The following is a 15,679-nucleotide window of genomic DNA, read 5'->3' on the forward strand; positions in this document are numbered from 1 at the left end:
ATGGAAGTAAATGTCCCTCGAGAATATCTGTGTACCGCTCACTGTTCATATTCCCTTCAAATACACAGAGGGGCGTTGCCCCTAACACATATGTTCCACCCCACACGTTAAATTTCGGACTGTACTTTGGGCGCTGATACAAAGGTTTTTCAGTTTGTTTGGTCCAGAATTTCAGTGTATTAGGAAACAGCCACACAGAACTTTCATCTGAGAAAATCACACTGTCCCAGTTAAAATTTATATGCTGTAAGCATCAGTTCAACCTTCGCTCCTTTTGTTCAGGTTTCATGATCGGTGATGGAATTCCTCGACTTTTCTGCCAACCAATTGCATGCAGCGCAGTTCTAATTGTCTCCTTACAGACAGCCACAGTTCCTCTATCAATCATATCCAGCCTTAAGTTTTCTAAACTCCTTCGTTTGTTTTTAGAAACAAGAATACCAAGCCGCCTCCTGTCACCGACAGTCAATTTCCTGGGCCTACCTGCGCCTCCCTAGTGCTCACTGCCATATCCATTTGCAATATTTTTCAAAACACGATAAACAGTGGACAAAGGGATGCCTGTTCTACTTGAAATCACTTTAGCTGATCTGATGTCCTTGTTATAATACTCTAAAATCAACTTCCTCTTCTCTAAATCATCCATGCTGAGGATCACTGAAAATGTCGTCTGCTAGCAAGTGAGCAAAGGGGGATAACTCTTCACAAACTAATGAAAAAGGATTAACGGAGTTGTCTCTCTTAAATGAAACCAAGCACTTGATAGCTGGTCAAGGTTGTTTATACTAGAAATCTATATCTGATGTTTCAAACGTTCAGTAGCGTGTATGGCCACCCAGTGCGTTCACAACTGCCAAGCAATGCCTCCTCATGGACTGTCTGATGCGTGTAAAACACATTATTCGGGAGTCGGTGCCATTGTTCCTGCAATTTCTTGGGTTGGTTCCTGAGACTGCAAAGACGTCTATTCCAGATGTGCTCGATTGGATTGAGATCAGGTCATTCAAGAACGTTGATCCCTGCGTTCTGCAGGTAATTCCTGGTCAAGTTGGCTGTGTGGCTTCTGGCATAGACATGGACCATGTGCGCCCATGAATGGAATAAGTTCGGGAACTAGCACCTGGATGTGGTAACCTGCAGCATTAATGTTCCTACGGATAATCAGAAGTCGGGAACGGGCAATCCCACAGAAAGCACCCCAAACCATGACACTTCCGACCCCAAATCTGTCAGCTCCCTGAACACTGAGCATACCGTTCACGGCGTCGCCTCCACACTCTCATCCCAGCATCAGCGAATCTGAGGGTACATCTTGATTCATCACTGAAGACAACTCGATTCCAATCTCTCTGAGTCCATTGGAGGTGTCTTCGGGCCCACAGCAAACGCTGACGACGATGTAATGGCGTCGAAATGGTCCCGCGATATGGTCGTCGAACATGAAGGTGAGCAGCTCGCAGTCAGTTTCGGATGGTTTGTGCCGACAGTCGACCCCTAAACAGCTCATTTCTGGTTCCTGTAGCCGTCACCAAAAGGGTTAAGGGGGTGACGTAACACAATGTGACGGTCCTTCGCCTGTACCGTCACACGTGGTCGACCTGGCCTAGGGCGATCAGCAGTGGTGCCAACGGCACTTTCACGCTGCACATTTGAGAGGCGCCGGATAAGAATTGGCTGTTCTGAATAGTGCCTTTAGTCACCTTGTGCAGTTGATGGGAACATGTGCGATCGAATGCACGTGTAATGATAAGATCACGTGACCAGTGGCACGTGAAAAACACGTTTTAGCACGATGTTTGGATTGACTTAAATGTGCTGTGGTGAGTTTTTTCTTGAGTCGATACTTGGGGATTAATATTATGATACCCGAAAACTGTCTACTATAACAATTCATGTCTTTAGAATTGTGAAGATTTTAGTTTGACTCAGTATATCTTCGCAGATGATAGAAGGGAAACGAAGATTTCTTCCAAAATGAAATTTTGTAAACAATACTTAAGGGTGAAAAAAACTACATTAAATGGTATGGTCTTGGCAGTGTGGCACACTTCTATTACAGCATGTGTACATGTCAAGAATGATCAAATTCTGGTGTAGACATATACATATGCCACAAAATAGACTCCCACATCAATGTTGTTTATTGTTAAGATCATTAGATAGATTAGGCTATAATACCTGGGTAACTAAAATTAGACACATCGTGTTTCAATATGGATTTGGTTATGCTTGGCTAAACCAGGAAATTTGGAAATGTGGAATATTTTGTGTATGTATTCAAGCTAAGGCTAGGAGATAATTTAAAACAATCTTGGTACTCATGAATTAGTGAATCTCCTAAATGTATGTTTTGTAAGGAATTTAAAACTTTGCTAAATGTTATATAATGTTTTGTGATATCCCTATGCATTTAAGAATTGCTATATCAAGGTTTAGATGCTGTAATTTTAATACTGCGGTTGAGCGTGAAATTGAATATAACGAAAGACTATGCCCTTTTTGTAAAACCAGAGGCCAGCTTTATATAGAAAATATATATCATGTACTATTTATTTGTAATGCCTATGTTAAACACAGAAGTAATTATATAAATATATAACAAAGCACACTAAAGAACCACATACTCATTACTCTTTTGTAAATCTTTTGCAAAACAAAAATGATGATGTTATATACAATGTTGTCCAATACTTATATCATGTACAGAAATTGATAAACTCAAGGACGTAGAGCTGCAAAGTTAAAATGCGCACTCACTAAGTAAACTATTCAAAAGAATTCAAGGAACAGTGGTAATTTAGGGTCAGAAGCTTTAAGTAAATATACTGGAAAATTTACAGAGATTGGGTGCAAAATAATGATTGCATTTGACCGACAACTAGTAATGGTTTAAATGTCACGTTATGTTAGGACGATAAACCAATAGAATTTTGAAGGGTTTGAAGTTGGAAATTAGACATTTCCCGCATATTTTAGTTCCAAGCTGAGGCTTCCATAAGTCTTATTCTCCCGAATACACCGTCTGCGTGAGAGCAATATAAGGTCACGACGTCAGCTGTACATCCACCACTGCTTCCACATCACCGAGTCAACCGTTTAACATGGGCCAGACACCATTTGCATTAGAACCGACGCCAGTGGAACCATGTGCTCTTCACTGATGAGTCTGTTTGCAGTACAATGATGGCCTTGTTTATGTGTACAGACGTCCGGGCGAGAGGTTTTCTGACGTCAACGTTACGGAACGAAACAGGTTTGGCGGGGGGTCAGTTATGGTGTGGGGTGGCTTCAGCAATGGTCACCGCACTCCTCTCTATCACATCCAAGGGAATCTGACTGCAATAAGGTATGGGGATGAGATTTTGCAACCCCTTGTTATTCCAGCCCTAAACGCCATTGGTCAAGCAGCCATTTTGCAGGACGATAACGCACGACCACACCGTAGGAGAGTGGTCATTGACTTCCTGCAACAAAACAATGTCAACACCATGCAGTGACCGGCCTATTCACCCGATCTAGCGCCCATTGAACACCTGTGGGACGTGTTAGGGCAACGTGTAAGGATCAATTATCCACCCCCTGTAAATGCTGCACAGTTGTTGCAATTCCTGCAACAAGAGTGGTTGGCTATTCCCGAAGACAATCTGAGGAATCTTGTTGCATCGATGAGACGACGCTGCCTCGCCTGCATTGAGAGCAGAGGGGGACACGCGGTACTAGAGAACACTAGTTCCTGTGACTTTTGCAAGTGACCCCTATCACGGTAGTAGGTGCATTGTGTCCATACACTGCTTGTGTTTGATCTGCATTCATGGGATTTTAGTTCTGCAATGAATTGACCATAACCACACACAAAAAGAAATTTCATCGTATCATATATGTGTTTTCTTTATAATAAAAAACCTAGGTGTTCCTTAGATTCTTTCGAGTAGTATACATTGTCATACACTGATTGTATTATGGGCGAGGGCCTCTTTACTGATTAAACACTGTCTGTCTGTCTGTTAATCAAAATATATTCCTGAAATGTTTTTGTGTTCAATATATCATTGACTTAGATACTGTGTAAATATTCCCTTTCACCAACTTCAGTAAATGATTACATTTTTTCACCAATGTATCTAACCCAACGACAACTGGCGTCACACTAAACACTATTTGCGTACTGATCAACTTTAATGTAGGTGTAGCTATGTGATAACCCCTGAGTGTGTGCTCAGAGACATAGGGATGTCGGGCCCTTTGGACTCGGATTTTAGACAGATGTATGATATGTTGTATTGATACTAGTATGTAACTATACACTTAACCCCTCTAAACGTTCAACTTGTCTGATTCAGTAGATTCAGTGTATGAGCAGCCGTCAATTGAACTATTTCAGTCAGAGGTAGAATATTTGAAACGTTTATCAACGGAAACGGGACCTCTTCAGTATTCACCTGTTATAAGTAAATGTTCTCCTAAGTATTTTAATAACTAAACTTATTTCATATTTCTGTTAGTTTTTCTTGTTTTGTCTTTCTTAGTGTTTAATAGATGTTATTGACAAATGAATGTTTTATGCTTGTTGTGTGTGCTAACACATTTTAACTTTGTTTCAGACATACTTGAAGCTTGGCTGGAGCGTTTCATCTTTGGTGTTACCTGTACAAATAACACCTGAGCAACATCAAAGGGTGGAGTCAAAGAACGTGTGACAAGGGGCGTGTCTGTCTCGTATCACCTGACAGGCCGTCAGGTGACCGAATGTGACAGAAACCTTGGCAACCAAGTCAGTGTCAGACCTGGGGACTGAACCCGTAATTTGCAGTAGGGTACAAATATCCACACTTCGCTGTTAACTGAGCCACGGAGGTCGTTTTAGTGAGTGAGTGAGTGAGTTATTATTTAACGTCACATCGGCAATATTTCAGCCATATCGTGACGAGACCATATTTGACATTGAAATGGAAGATATGTATATTATAAAAACCTGTCGACGAAGGACAGTCAAACAACTAGAATATCACAATTACAACTAAACTAGTGTGGAAAGTTAAAACTGATAGCACTATTTAGACAATACAATATAAAAACAGGCTACAGATCGCCAACAACTGAAGGTAGATCACCATACTAGGGACCATGGGAACTTACAGTACCTTTGCTACCTGCATGGACCCTAGTTGGATTTACACCATCCCTTCAGCTGTTGACGATTGTAAGAAATGTCAGCCAAATTAAAATAACTGGTAAATTTGTATTGACTTTGAAATTTTGAGACTTACGTACCCTCTCAGGAGGACAATAATTTTACGCTACTTCAACCCGCTTTGAGGATACAGACACTAACAATCTAAGTTGATAATCTGAACTACCAATTATATAACTTTATCTATTTACAAAACATATCAAAACTCATTTAACAAATCTATCTCTTTTCAAAAATCAATGATTAAATGATAATTAACATTATTAAAAAGGTCCTTTACTGTTTTGATATTGAAATATTCATCCCTTATGATGGGGAATTCAACACAGTCAAGCAGGACGTGCTTGACCGTGGTTCTCTCATCACAAGGGATACAAAACGGAGGATCCTCACCTTTCAATAGGTATGCATGAGTATATCTTGTGTGACCAATACGACATCGTCGTATGATGACCTCTTCAAATCTGGACTGACAACCCAAGTAAGTGTAACCGATATAGGGTTTTATTTCATGTAATTTATTAATACCGACTTGGGTGTCCCACTTCTTTTGCATCAGATCACGGATATAAGATCTAATAGCTGTATGGAATAAGAAGTGGTGTCACAGATTTGTTGAGTGCTGCCTTGGCAGCAAGATCGGCCATTGTATTCCCAGAAATACCAACATGGCTGGGTAACCAACAAAAGACAATATCGCATTGGCCAGTAGCAAGATCATTATAAAGTTCAATAATCTCAATTAAAAGTGGATGTTTACAAGAAAGATTTTTAATAGCCTGAAGGCAAGAAAAAGAATCTGAAAATGTGATATATTGTTTACATTTAGGGTGTCTATTAATATATTTAAGAGCTGTTAGTATTGCATTAGCTCTAGCTGTGAATATTGAGCTGTCATTAGGTAATCTGGAGGATATTGTTCTGGATCCAATGACAGTGGCACAAGCAACTGCGCCACCATCCTTGGACCCATCTGTAAATAAGGATTTGTATGTATTATAGTTACTTGTCAATTGATTATATTCTTGTTTATATTGTAATTCATTAGTTTCCGATTTCTTATACTTTGTCAGTGTTAGGTCAACCTGTGGCCTCACTAATTGTCAAGGAGGAGAAGAAAGAAGACGGGAAGGAGATATACTCTCTAGCTCAATGCCAGCAGCAGAGAGGAAAGGTTGTATTCTTATTCCTAGAGGCGGAATAAGAGATGAAGACTTGCTGTACAGATCCTCATAAAGAGGATGAAAAACACAGTTAAATGCAGGGTTAGACTCATTAGAATATAATTTTGTAATATACTGTAAGGCTAGTTTTATACGCGGTTGGTTAAGAGAAGGCTCATCGGCCTCGACATACAGACTGTCAACAGGAGAAGTTCGAAAGGATCCAAGGCAAAGTCTTAATCCTTGGACGGAATCCAATATTTTTAGGTTGCTTTTACAGGCTCCACCATAGACGATGAAGCCATAATCAAGTTTGGACCGTATAAGCGCTCGGTACAGTTGAAGGAGTTTTTTTTTTATCCCCTCCCCACTTGAATTAGAGACAACTTTCAACTAATCAAGGGCCTTCAGGCATTTATTTTTTAAATATTCAATATGGGGTCGAAAGGTCTAATGCTCATCAAAAATTAAACCTAAGAATTTCTCTTCTTTTACTAATTTAATAGGCGTGTTATCTAAATATAAATGTGGATCGTTGTGAGGTTTATATTTCCGGCAAAAATGGATACAATTAGTTTTGAAAATTTAAATCCATTTTCCAAACACCATTTATCAATCTTGTTCAAACAAAGCTGTAGTTGCCTTTCAATAGTATGCATATTTTTTCCGCGACAAGATATATTAAAATCAACTACGAAAAGTGATCCATCAATTGAATCACTTAAAACCTTTGCTAAACTGTTGATTTTAATGCTAAATAAAGTGACTGATAAGATACTGCCTTGTGGGACACCCTGATCCTGAGTATAATGATCAGACAGGGTAGAACCCACGCGCACTTGCAATTGTCTGTCGGTTAAAAATTCGGATATAAATTGAGGCAGACGGCCTCTCAATCCAAAGTCATGTAAATCTTTTAAAATACCGTGCTTCCATGTAGTGTCATAAGCCTTTTCTAAATCGAAAAACGTTGACACTGCATGTTGCTTGTTTATAATGGCATTCTTAACGAATGACTCCAATCGAACTAAATGGTCAATGGTACTGGGATTTTTACGAAAACCACATTGAATATCTGTGATTAAATTATTCGATTCTAAGTACCATGTTAATCTGTTATTGGCCATGCGTTCCATGGTTTTTTTAAACGCAGCTAGTTAAAGAAGTTGGTCTATAATTAGATGGATCAGTGTGATTACGTCCAGGTTTGGGTATGGGTACAACTATGGCATCACGCCAGGATGAAGGAAATTTACCAGATGTCGAAATTCCATCAAAGATATTCAAAAGTGTCTCTAAACATGATTCCATGATTAGCAGTATTGTGAGCTTGTTCAAGAGCATTAAGAAGTTCATGAATAGAAAAGATTTCGTTATAATCTTCTCCGTTATTCGAATGAAAGTGTATATGCTTCTTTTCCTGTTTTTTGTTGTTGTATTTTTGAAATTTAGGAACATAGTTAGATGAGGAAGAATGTTTTGAAAGTGTTTCACCCAGTTTATTTGCGATATCAGATTTATCAGTTAACAATTTATCTCCAGTTTTGAGATGGTGTATACTTGATTTGGTACCCTTACCTTTAATTTTCTGGATCATGTTCCATACCTTTGACATTAGCGTTCTTGTATTTATCCTTGACACATCAAAGGTACGCCGGGCTTTAGCATTTAGAATTTTATAACTATTTAGGTTATGGACCATTGGACGGCGACGGAAATAATGTTCGGCCTTCTTCCGTGCCTTCCTAGCTTGTTTGCAGTCAGCTGTAAACCATGGTTTACGTACGTGAGGATTTGGAGAGGACAGCAATTTTGATAAGTTCATCAGAGAAACATTTTATAGGGTCAGTGGCATCAATAAAAACATCAGGTGTTAGTACATTAGTACAGAGATTTTCATACAATTGCCAGTTAGCCTTAGTGAAATTCCATCTTGATGATGGAGTAACATCAGATGGAGATACAGATTTTAATATGGTAGGGAAGTGGTCACTTCCGCACAGGTCATCTTGAACTGACCACTCAAATTCACTTAGTAAATTGGAATCTACAAGTGACAAGTCCAGACAAGAGTAAGTGCCAGTTCCCGGACGAAGATAAGTGTGTGAACCATCATTAAACATGCACAAATCATTGTTTGAGAAAAACTCCTCAAGGATTGTACCCTTTGTATTGCTGTTATTACTACCCCAAAGAGGGTTATGGCCATTTAAATCTCCCATGATAACACAGGGCTTAGGTAACTGGTCATATAATGCCTGCTGTCGAAGACAAAACGACGCCGGAATATATAAAGAACACAGGGTAAAACAATATGTAAGGTCACTCGTACAGCGACAGCCTGGAGAGGGGTATTTAGAGGACCAGGGCTGTAAATGACGCCCTGCCTCACCATAACAGAAGATCCTCCAGTAGCTTTATCACCCGGAGGAGAAAAGTGATGGTATGAATCATAATATCTCAAATCAAAATGATCTGTAGCTATAAGGAAACTTTCCTGTATGCAAAATGCTGATGGTTTTAGATCTTGTATTAATAGCTGAATATCATTAAAATTGTTGCGAAGTCCTCTACAATTCCACTGAATAACATTTGGTGAATTGATTGGACAGTGTTTGGAGACTGTTCTGCCACTAACTTCTTGGCATCAGCAAAAGATACATTATTGGTGTATTTGACCTTGATAATTTTGGTCTCTCTTTCAAACACAGGGCATGATTTAGAGGATGACATATGCTCACCATTGCAGTTTGCACATCTGATATCTCCAGAGCAGTCCGTGCCGTCATGATTTTTGCTACAACGGGAGCAAACTTGGTTGTTAAGACAGGATTTGGCCCCGTGTCCAAACTGTTGACACTTAAAACATCGGAGAGGATTTGGTATATACACATCAACTCCGATGTTAAAATATCCAGTTTGATGGAACTTGGAAGCTTTGAAAGAGCAAATGTCAACAGATAGGTATTCGTTTTAACAACTCTGTCATGGTCTTTTCTAGTGAATCGTTTAACAGATGTCACTCCTTGAGATTTTAGTTCCTGCGTAATTTCCTCCTCTGACATGTCAGACAGACATTTAGCTCTGTCGCGGACAATACCCCTGCATGAATTCAACGGTTTGTTCACCGAGACAGCGATTGGAGTATTTGCAAATGTTGTGCTTTCAGTAAATTTATGGATTGTTGTCGTCGGGCACATTCTATTAAAAGAGAACCTGACCGAAGACGAGTAACGTTTCTCACGTCACCACAAATACCTTCAACGGCTTTGGATACTGCAAATGGATTTATTTTGAGGGGCAGACCATCAATGCCTTCTACAACTAAACAACGTGGCCATGAGTTAACATTAGTAGAAGATTCATCATCAGAAGATGAAACAGTATCTGTCTCCAAATGTCTTCTCTTATTTTTACTGCGAGAACCAGTGAGTATTTGTGTAGCCATAATGAGAGAAGTAGATTCGACATCCCCGCTCCCCACCCACCATGGAGTGTCAACAAGGACGGTGTTGAAGTGGAAACCGACTACGGAACACCAGGGTTACAAGGATGTTATACTCGAGCAATAAAGACACTAATGTAGCTAATGTAGCCAAACAGAATAAAATTCAGGCTGGTTCTGCCCTTGACAGTTATCTGAAGGCAATTAGAACCTGGAGGTCAGTAATACCAGTATGCCTTCTGGCATAGGACTGTAGGCAATTTGATGTATCAATAATTTATAATCAGGAAATCGAAAAAGCCAACACCCAAGAAATGAGAAAAATGTGCAAAAATATTCACCATGCACATGGCTTGTCCTGACCAGCCGATTGATAGAACCGGGCCAGTTCTACCACCCGTCTATGTGAAGTAAGGGGCGAAGTGGTGTGTTGGGCAAAAGGAACACGGTTCCAGGCTCCCAGTGCCCTCAACCACCAGACTCCCGTCCTCCACCGACACAGGGGCGCAACCCACGGTAAACGGGTTGGTCGACCAAATATACCCCCGGGTCCACAACGGGGGGTTGAAGAACACTTAGCGTTACCCATCACCTACCACGAGGAGGTGGCTCTTCAAGGGTGCCAGGTCTTTTTAGACCATGAGCTAATTCAAATGAAGTCCGCGGTTCTGTTTCATTAACACTTTAACACATTCATTAGCAAACGTCGACATGAGGTAGATTTGTTGTTTAACACTCAGCAATAGTCCAGCTATATGGTGGCGATCTGTAAACAATCGAGTCTGGACCAGACAATCAAATGAACAAACAACATCAGCATCGATCTGCGCAACTGAGAACCGATGACATGTGTTAACCAAGTCAGTCACCCTGACCACCCGATCCCTTACGACAAGCATGGGATACTGAAGACCAATTCTAACCCGGATCTTCACAGGTCTCGACACACATGTTGCACATGAGGCATATTTGGCGCAGAAAGCAGGTTTCATATTGCACGATTCGCCCAAGCAGGGAAATCCTAACAATGTAAATGTGACAGTATGTCATAAACAGGAAGATATTCAGACAGAATATATTAGATAATATTGTACTTCAATATATTTTACTTTAATGAAATATGCAATATCCTTTCTATAAAATCACCTTTTGTCCATAATAATATCACTCTGCATCAGTCTGTGCAATTGGAGTCGCATGAACTGGGGCGGTGGGTTAGCCTAGTGGTTAAAGCGTTCGCTCGTCACGACGAAAGCCCGGGTTCGATTCCCAATATGGGTACAATTTGTGAAGCCCATTTGTAGTGTCCCCCGCCGTGATGTTGCTGGAATATTGCTAACAACGGCGTAAAACCATACTAAGTCAGTCAGTCAGTCAGTCGCATGAACTAATACAATTGCACTTATCACCCATGTCTGGATGAACAATGTACAATATACTGAATGTTATTCTCTTGAATCTTGCTCTCATGTTAAACAATAAGCATAACTGTCACTCATCACAGAACGTTTTTGATCACAGGACCAGCATACAAAATCTTTGTAACAATGAGTTTCAACATGTATAACTCGACACGTCTTCGGAAGAGTCTAGATAAACGCGCTCGTCAACGCCCCTGAAATATATGATATGAATCACTGGATCATCTGGTCCAGACTCGATAATTTACAGACGCCATCATATAGCTGGAATATTGAAGAGTGCGGCGTCTAACAGCAAACGAACGTATCACTGTGGGTAAATATTTCCATTTGGTTGCCAATGTCAACATGTTTTAAAAACCAGCTTCGAAGCTTATGATCATGATCAAATTTCACTCACTATCGAGGTTGAATTACCAATAGCAAAAGTCACCCTATCATCCTTCGACAAAATGCCATGCGGTGTCTGTGAGTCCCTAACGGTTTTCTGTGTCGTCCGTGCAAACCTACCACGTACAACACGTGAGAGAGTCATCTCATCTTCTGCATTTTACTCACAGAGGTATTGTGTCTGGAACTTTATAGGCACGCTATTCTTTCATGACGTAAGAAAATATTTTTATCGATTATACGTTTCACTTTCTGCTAGACATACTTCATTTGTCGTTGACACTTTTAATGGACAGGTATACGCCTTCTTTTACCGGAATGTATGCGTTAGCAATATGAACTTTGGGAAAAACCGTTGTACGATACTCTGATACAGTACTGACTATATAATACAAGATAAGCACATATAGCAGCCTGTAATATTCCAGTCTCATTTTGACTGCACTTACGCTACATGTCTACATAGCGACAACATTCGTAATGTATTTCTTGGATTCATTTGTTACTTTGTCTAAAATGATGTCATATGCAATTCCCTGTTTTGACTTTTACCAAAGGTGTATTTTTGTTCACTACGTTTATTTACAAATGCCCCGTGGGGCAAGGAATAAAGTGTTTCCTATGCTTGTCATCTGGGATGGTGTACAACGTTGGAAAATCAAATGTCCGTTTCAAAAATGTTAAAATTCAAGCATATCATTTAATTTCGCTTGTCTCCAATGCATTCTGAGAACACTCAGAAAGCCCTTCCATGACAGTATAATTGAAGATTATGGTTAATCTTTGAGACAGGGGTTTGATGGTATATTTAAAAGCTGTTTAAGCTGTTTAAGCAGTATAACTCAAATATTATGTGATGACCACAGAAGTAGCAGATGAAGTGAAATATATTATTTTCACTTTTAGCATGGGGCGGTGGTAGACTAATGGTTAAAGAGTTACCTCGTCACGCCGAAGACCCGGGTTCGATTCCCAACATGGATACAATATGTGAAGTCCATTTTTGGTGTCCGACGCCGTGGTATTGCTGGAATATTGCTAAAAGTGGCGTAAATACCAACTCACTCACTCACTGTACCTGCAGCATATGTTAAGTTTTTTTCTCAGTCTTTTGTGACTGTCAGTGGCCTGTGGTGGAGCAGACGTTTGTCGCGTTATCTCAAACACCTGTTACTATGGTTGGTTCACAGCTTTACACAGCAGGATGTGTAAATCATATGTTGTACCACAGATACACTGCGAAAGGCATTACGTGGCGTTATAACATATACTCTACCCAAAATGGAACGCATAGGTGATATTGATATTTGAAATTTCAAATATTTTTCAAAATTAGTGTTTGGTTTTAATTTCGCCATTATAATGTTGGTTTGTGTACATGAAACGAATGCACGGTTTGAAACTGCAGCGCAGGATGCATGTAGGTACATCTTATCGAACTATCACAGCAAGTGCAAGTGCAGTGCCAGGTTTGGGGAGAGTGTCAAGGGAAACCATTCGTAATCGTTCCCAAGAAGCTGGACTTCGAGCCAGAAGACAGTATTTTGGTCCTGTGCTGCGACGACTACATCAACGTCGCCAGTGGTGCAATAGCGTTCGATTCTGGAATCTACAAAACTGGCCACGTATATGGAGCAGTGATAACTCACGTTTTCTGCTTCTGTTCCGTGACGAAAGAGTACCTGTCTTTCGAAATGAACAGAATTGTGTCGCCCAGGTTGACCGATATGGTGGTGGTAGTGTCATGAGGAAAAAAAAAGAAAATCTATATCAGAGTATCCAAAGATGGAACCCATGTTTTACTCAATTAGGATAAAAAGATTGGGCCAGAAATATCTGCAGGAAAACAATTCCGCCCGAAATGTCTACAGAAATTAAGTTTCAAAGCCAATTCGCGAGCTTATGAACACATGAAAACACTTGCACATTAATATTTTTTCATTCATCGAGATCTCTCCAGTGATATGTCTTTGTAGCTTGCTTCCTACTGTGTGTCAAGTTAGGACCGGCCTTATGTTTAAGTATATATGGTCAAGTTTGTTCGCTTAAGTCAAAAACTGTCAGGCGTGCATGTGATTGAAAATGAACATATGTGCTACATCTGTCGATGACAACATGTGTTGTCCTATCGGTGAAATCACTTCAGTTCATATTCTGTCTTCACTCTTGCTATTGTGGAATGAACAAATGTCTCATTGCAATCTGTCTAGTGCTGCATCCATTCCTGTGTCTTCAGGTTACAGTTTACAGATTAATAGTAAGTTGTGTCTATATGTACGACTCTTAACTATCCATTTTACTTTGGGTATAATGGGTTATTCAATCAGTTTATCGTGATATGATAGTCCGTGTTTATGAAAGAAAGTTGAATATTCGGTAGTTTTCTGTGAATGCTAGAGAATAAAATCTCTTAAGAGGTGAAGTAAAAAGGTTTGGCACTGCATGACGAGGTCCCATAGCACGGGACAATTGGCGTGTCACATTTAGTTGCAGTCAAAAGCGATTACAGCAAGGGGTTTTATGTACACTGTATGCTGAAAGCCAGTTAATCCCAGTTAAAGGGTTTCACTGCAATTGTCAGCGGTTATGTATATTGTGTATACATTAATCATTTCCTGTCTATTCTTGCACATGTAAACAATGAGCGAAGAAACATGAATAAAATACGTTTCCACTATGTATATATATACACATGAGCATTAATTAAGCATCACCTGAATACAAGGGCAATTTAAAGGAAATTGAGTCCCAAATGGCGATCATACCCTTGCATACTGTATTGCACTTGTAAAGCACAATATCCAATTAAGCCCATATCATAACTGAGTGAGTTAATATTTAGCGTCACATCGGCACTATTTCAGCCATACCGTGACGAGAACAGTTTATAAATTACAGACGAATACATTTTGAAGATAATAACCTGTCGTCAATGGACAATAAAACTACCAGATTATCACAGACGGTAAGGTAAAACTAGCATATTATTATGAAAAGATATCATTAAAAAGAACAATTACAGTGTAGACAATAGGTTACAGACCTCCAGCAACTGAAGGAAGATCGCCACACTGGGGACCATGGGGATTTACAGTACTTTTGCTACCTGCGTAGACCCTAGCTGGATTTACACCATTGCCTCAGCCGTTAACGGTTGTATTCCAGTTCAGCCAAACATTAAAAGAACATATATTCTGCGATTAAGCACACGTAGTATGAAAGTGGACTTACATACCCTCTCAGGGAACAATCGTGTTACGCTACTTCAATCTCCTTTGAAGGTATTGCAAAGTTAGTCATTCTATGAACATTTATCACAATGGCCGATTTTGCTGCTAAGGCAGCACTCAGCAAATATGTGACACCACTTCTCATTCCATACTCTGATTGCAAAGCTATCATTAGATCTTAAATCCGTGATCTGATGCAGCAGAAGTGGGACACCCAGGTAGGTATCAATAAATTACATCAAATATAGCCAACTATCGATTACGCCTGCTTGGGCTGTCAGTACTGATTTGAAGAGGTCATGGTCATGAAAGATATACTTACGAATACCTATTGAAAGATTTGCATCCCTTGTAATGAAAGAACCACGGTCAAGCATGTCCTGCTTGACTGTAATGTTTTTTCCATCACAAGGGATAAATATTTTCAGTGCAAAGGAGGATCTTGTAAGTAATGTAAATTATCATTGTATTATTGATTTTGTAAAAGAAATAGAACTAACTGAATTCCTTTATAAATATGTTTTGTAAATACATGTACTTTCTATGATTGGGCGTTTAAATTAGTAACTGAGATTGTGGATGTATCCTCAAAGGGGGTTAAAGTATTGTAAAATCATTGTCCTCCTGAGAGGGTAGGCAAGTCCTGTAACATTCAAAGTAAACTTATCAGGTTTTCACAACGTAGCATTGTTGTCATTTTAAATTATGGCTTAATTGGCCTACAATCGCCAGAGGCTGAAGGGATTATTTAAATCCAGCTAGGGTCCATGCAGGTAGCAAAGGCACTGTGAGTCGCTAGTATGGTGGTCAACCTTCAGTTGTTGGCGATCTACAGCCTG

General features: G+C 39.8%; 1 long non-coding RNA gene across 1 annotated transcript; it reads left to right on the forward strand.

Moving 5' to 3' along the window:
* Positions 1-1,794: 1,794 nt before the first annotated feature.
* LOC124291317 lies at positions 1,795-9,513 on the forward strand. Its single transcript, XR_006902186.1, has 3 exons — positions 1,795-1,894; positions 7,722-7,726; positions 9,500-9,513. It is a non-coding gene; the product is annotated as an uncharacterized LOC124291317 (long non-coding RNA).
* Positions 9,514-15,679: the final 6,166 nt, after the last annotated feature.

The sequence above is a fragment of the Haliotis rubra genome, unplaced genomic scaffold, assembly GCF_003918875.1.
Source record: "Haliotis rubra isolate DU_JTF1 unplaced genomic scaffold, ASM391887v1 Scf49, whole genome shotgun sequence".
NCBI classification, from domain to species: Eukaryota; Metazoa; Mollusca; class Gastropoda; order Lepetellida; family Haliotidae; genus Haliotis; species Haliotis rubra.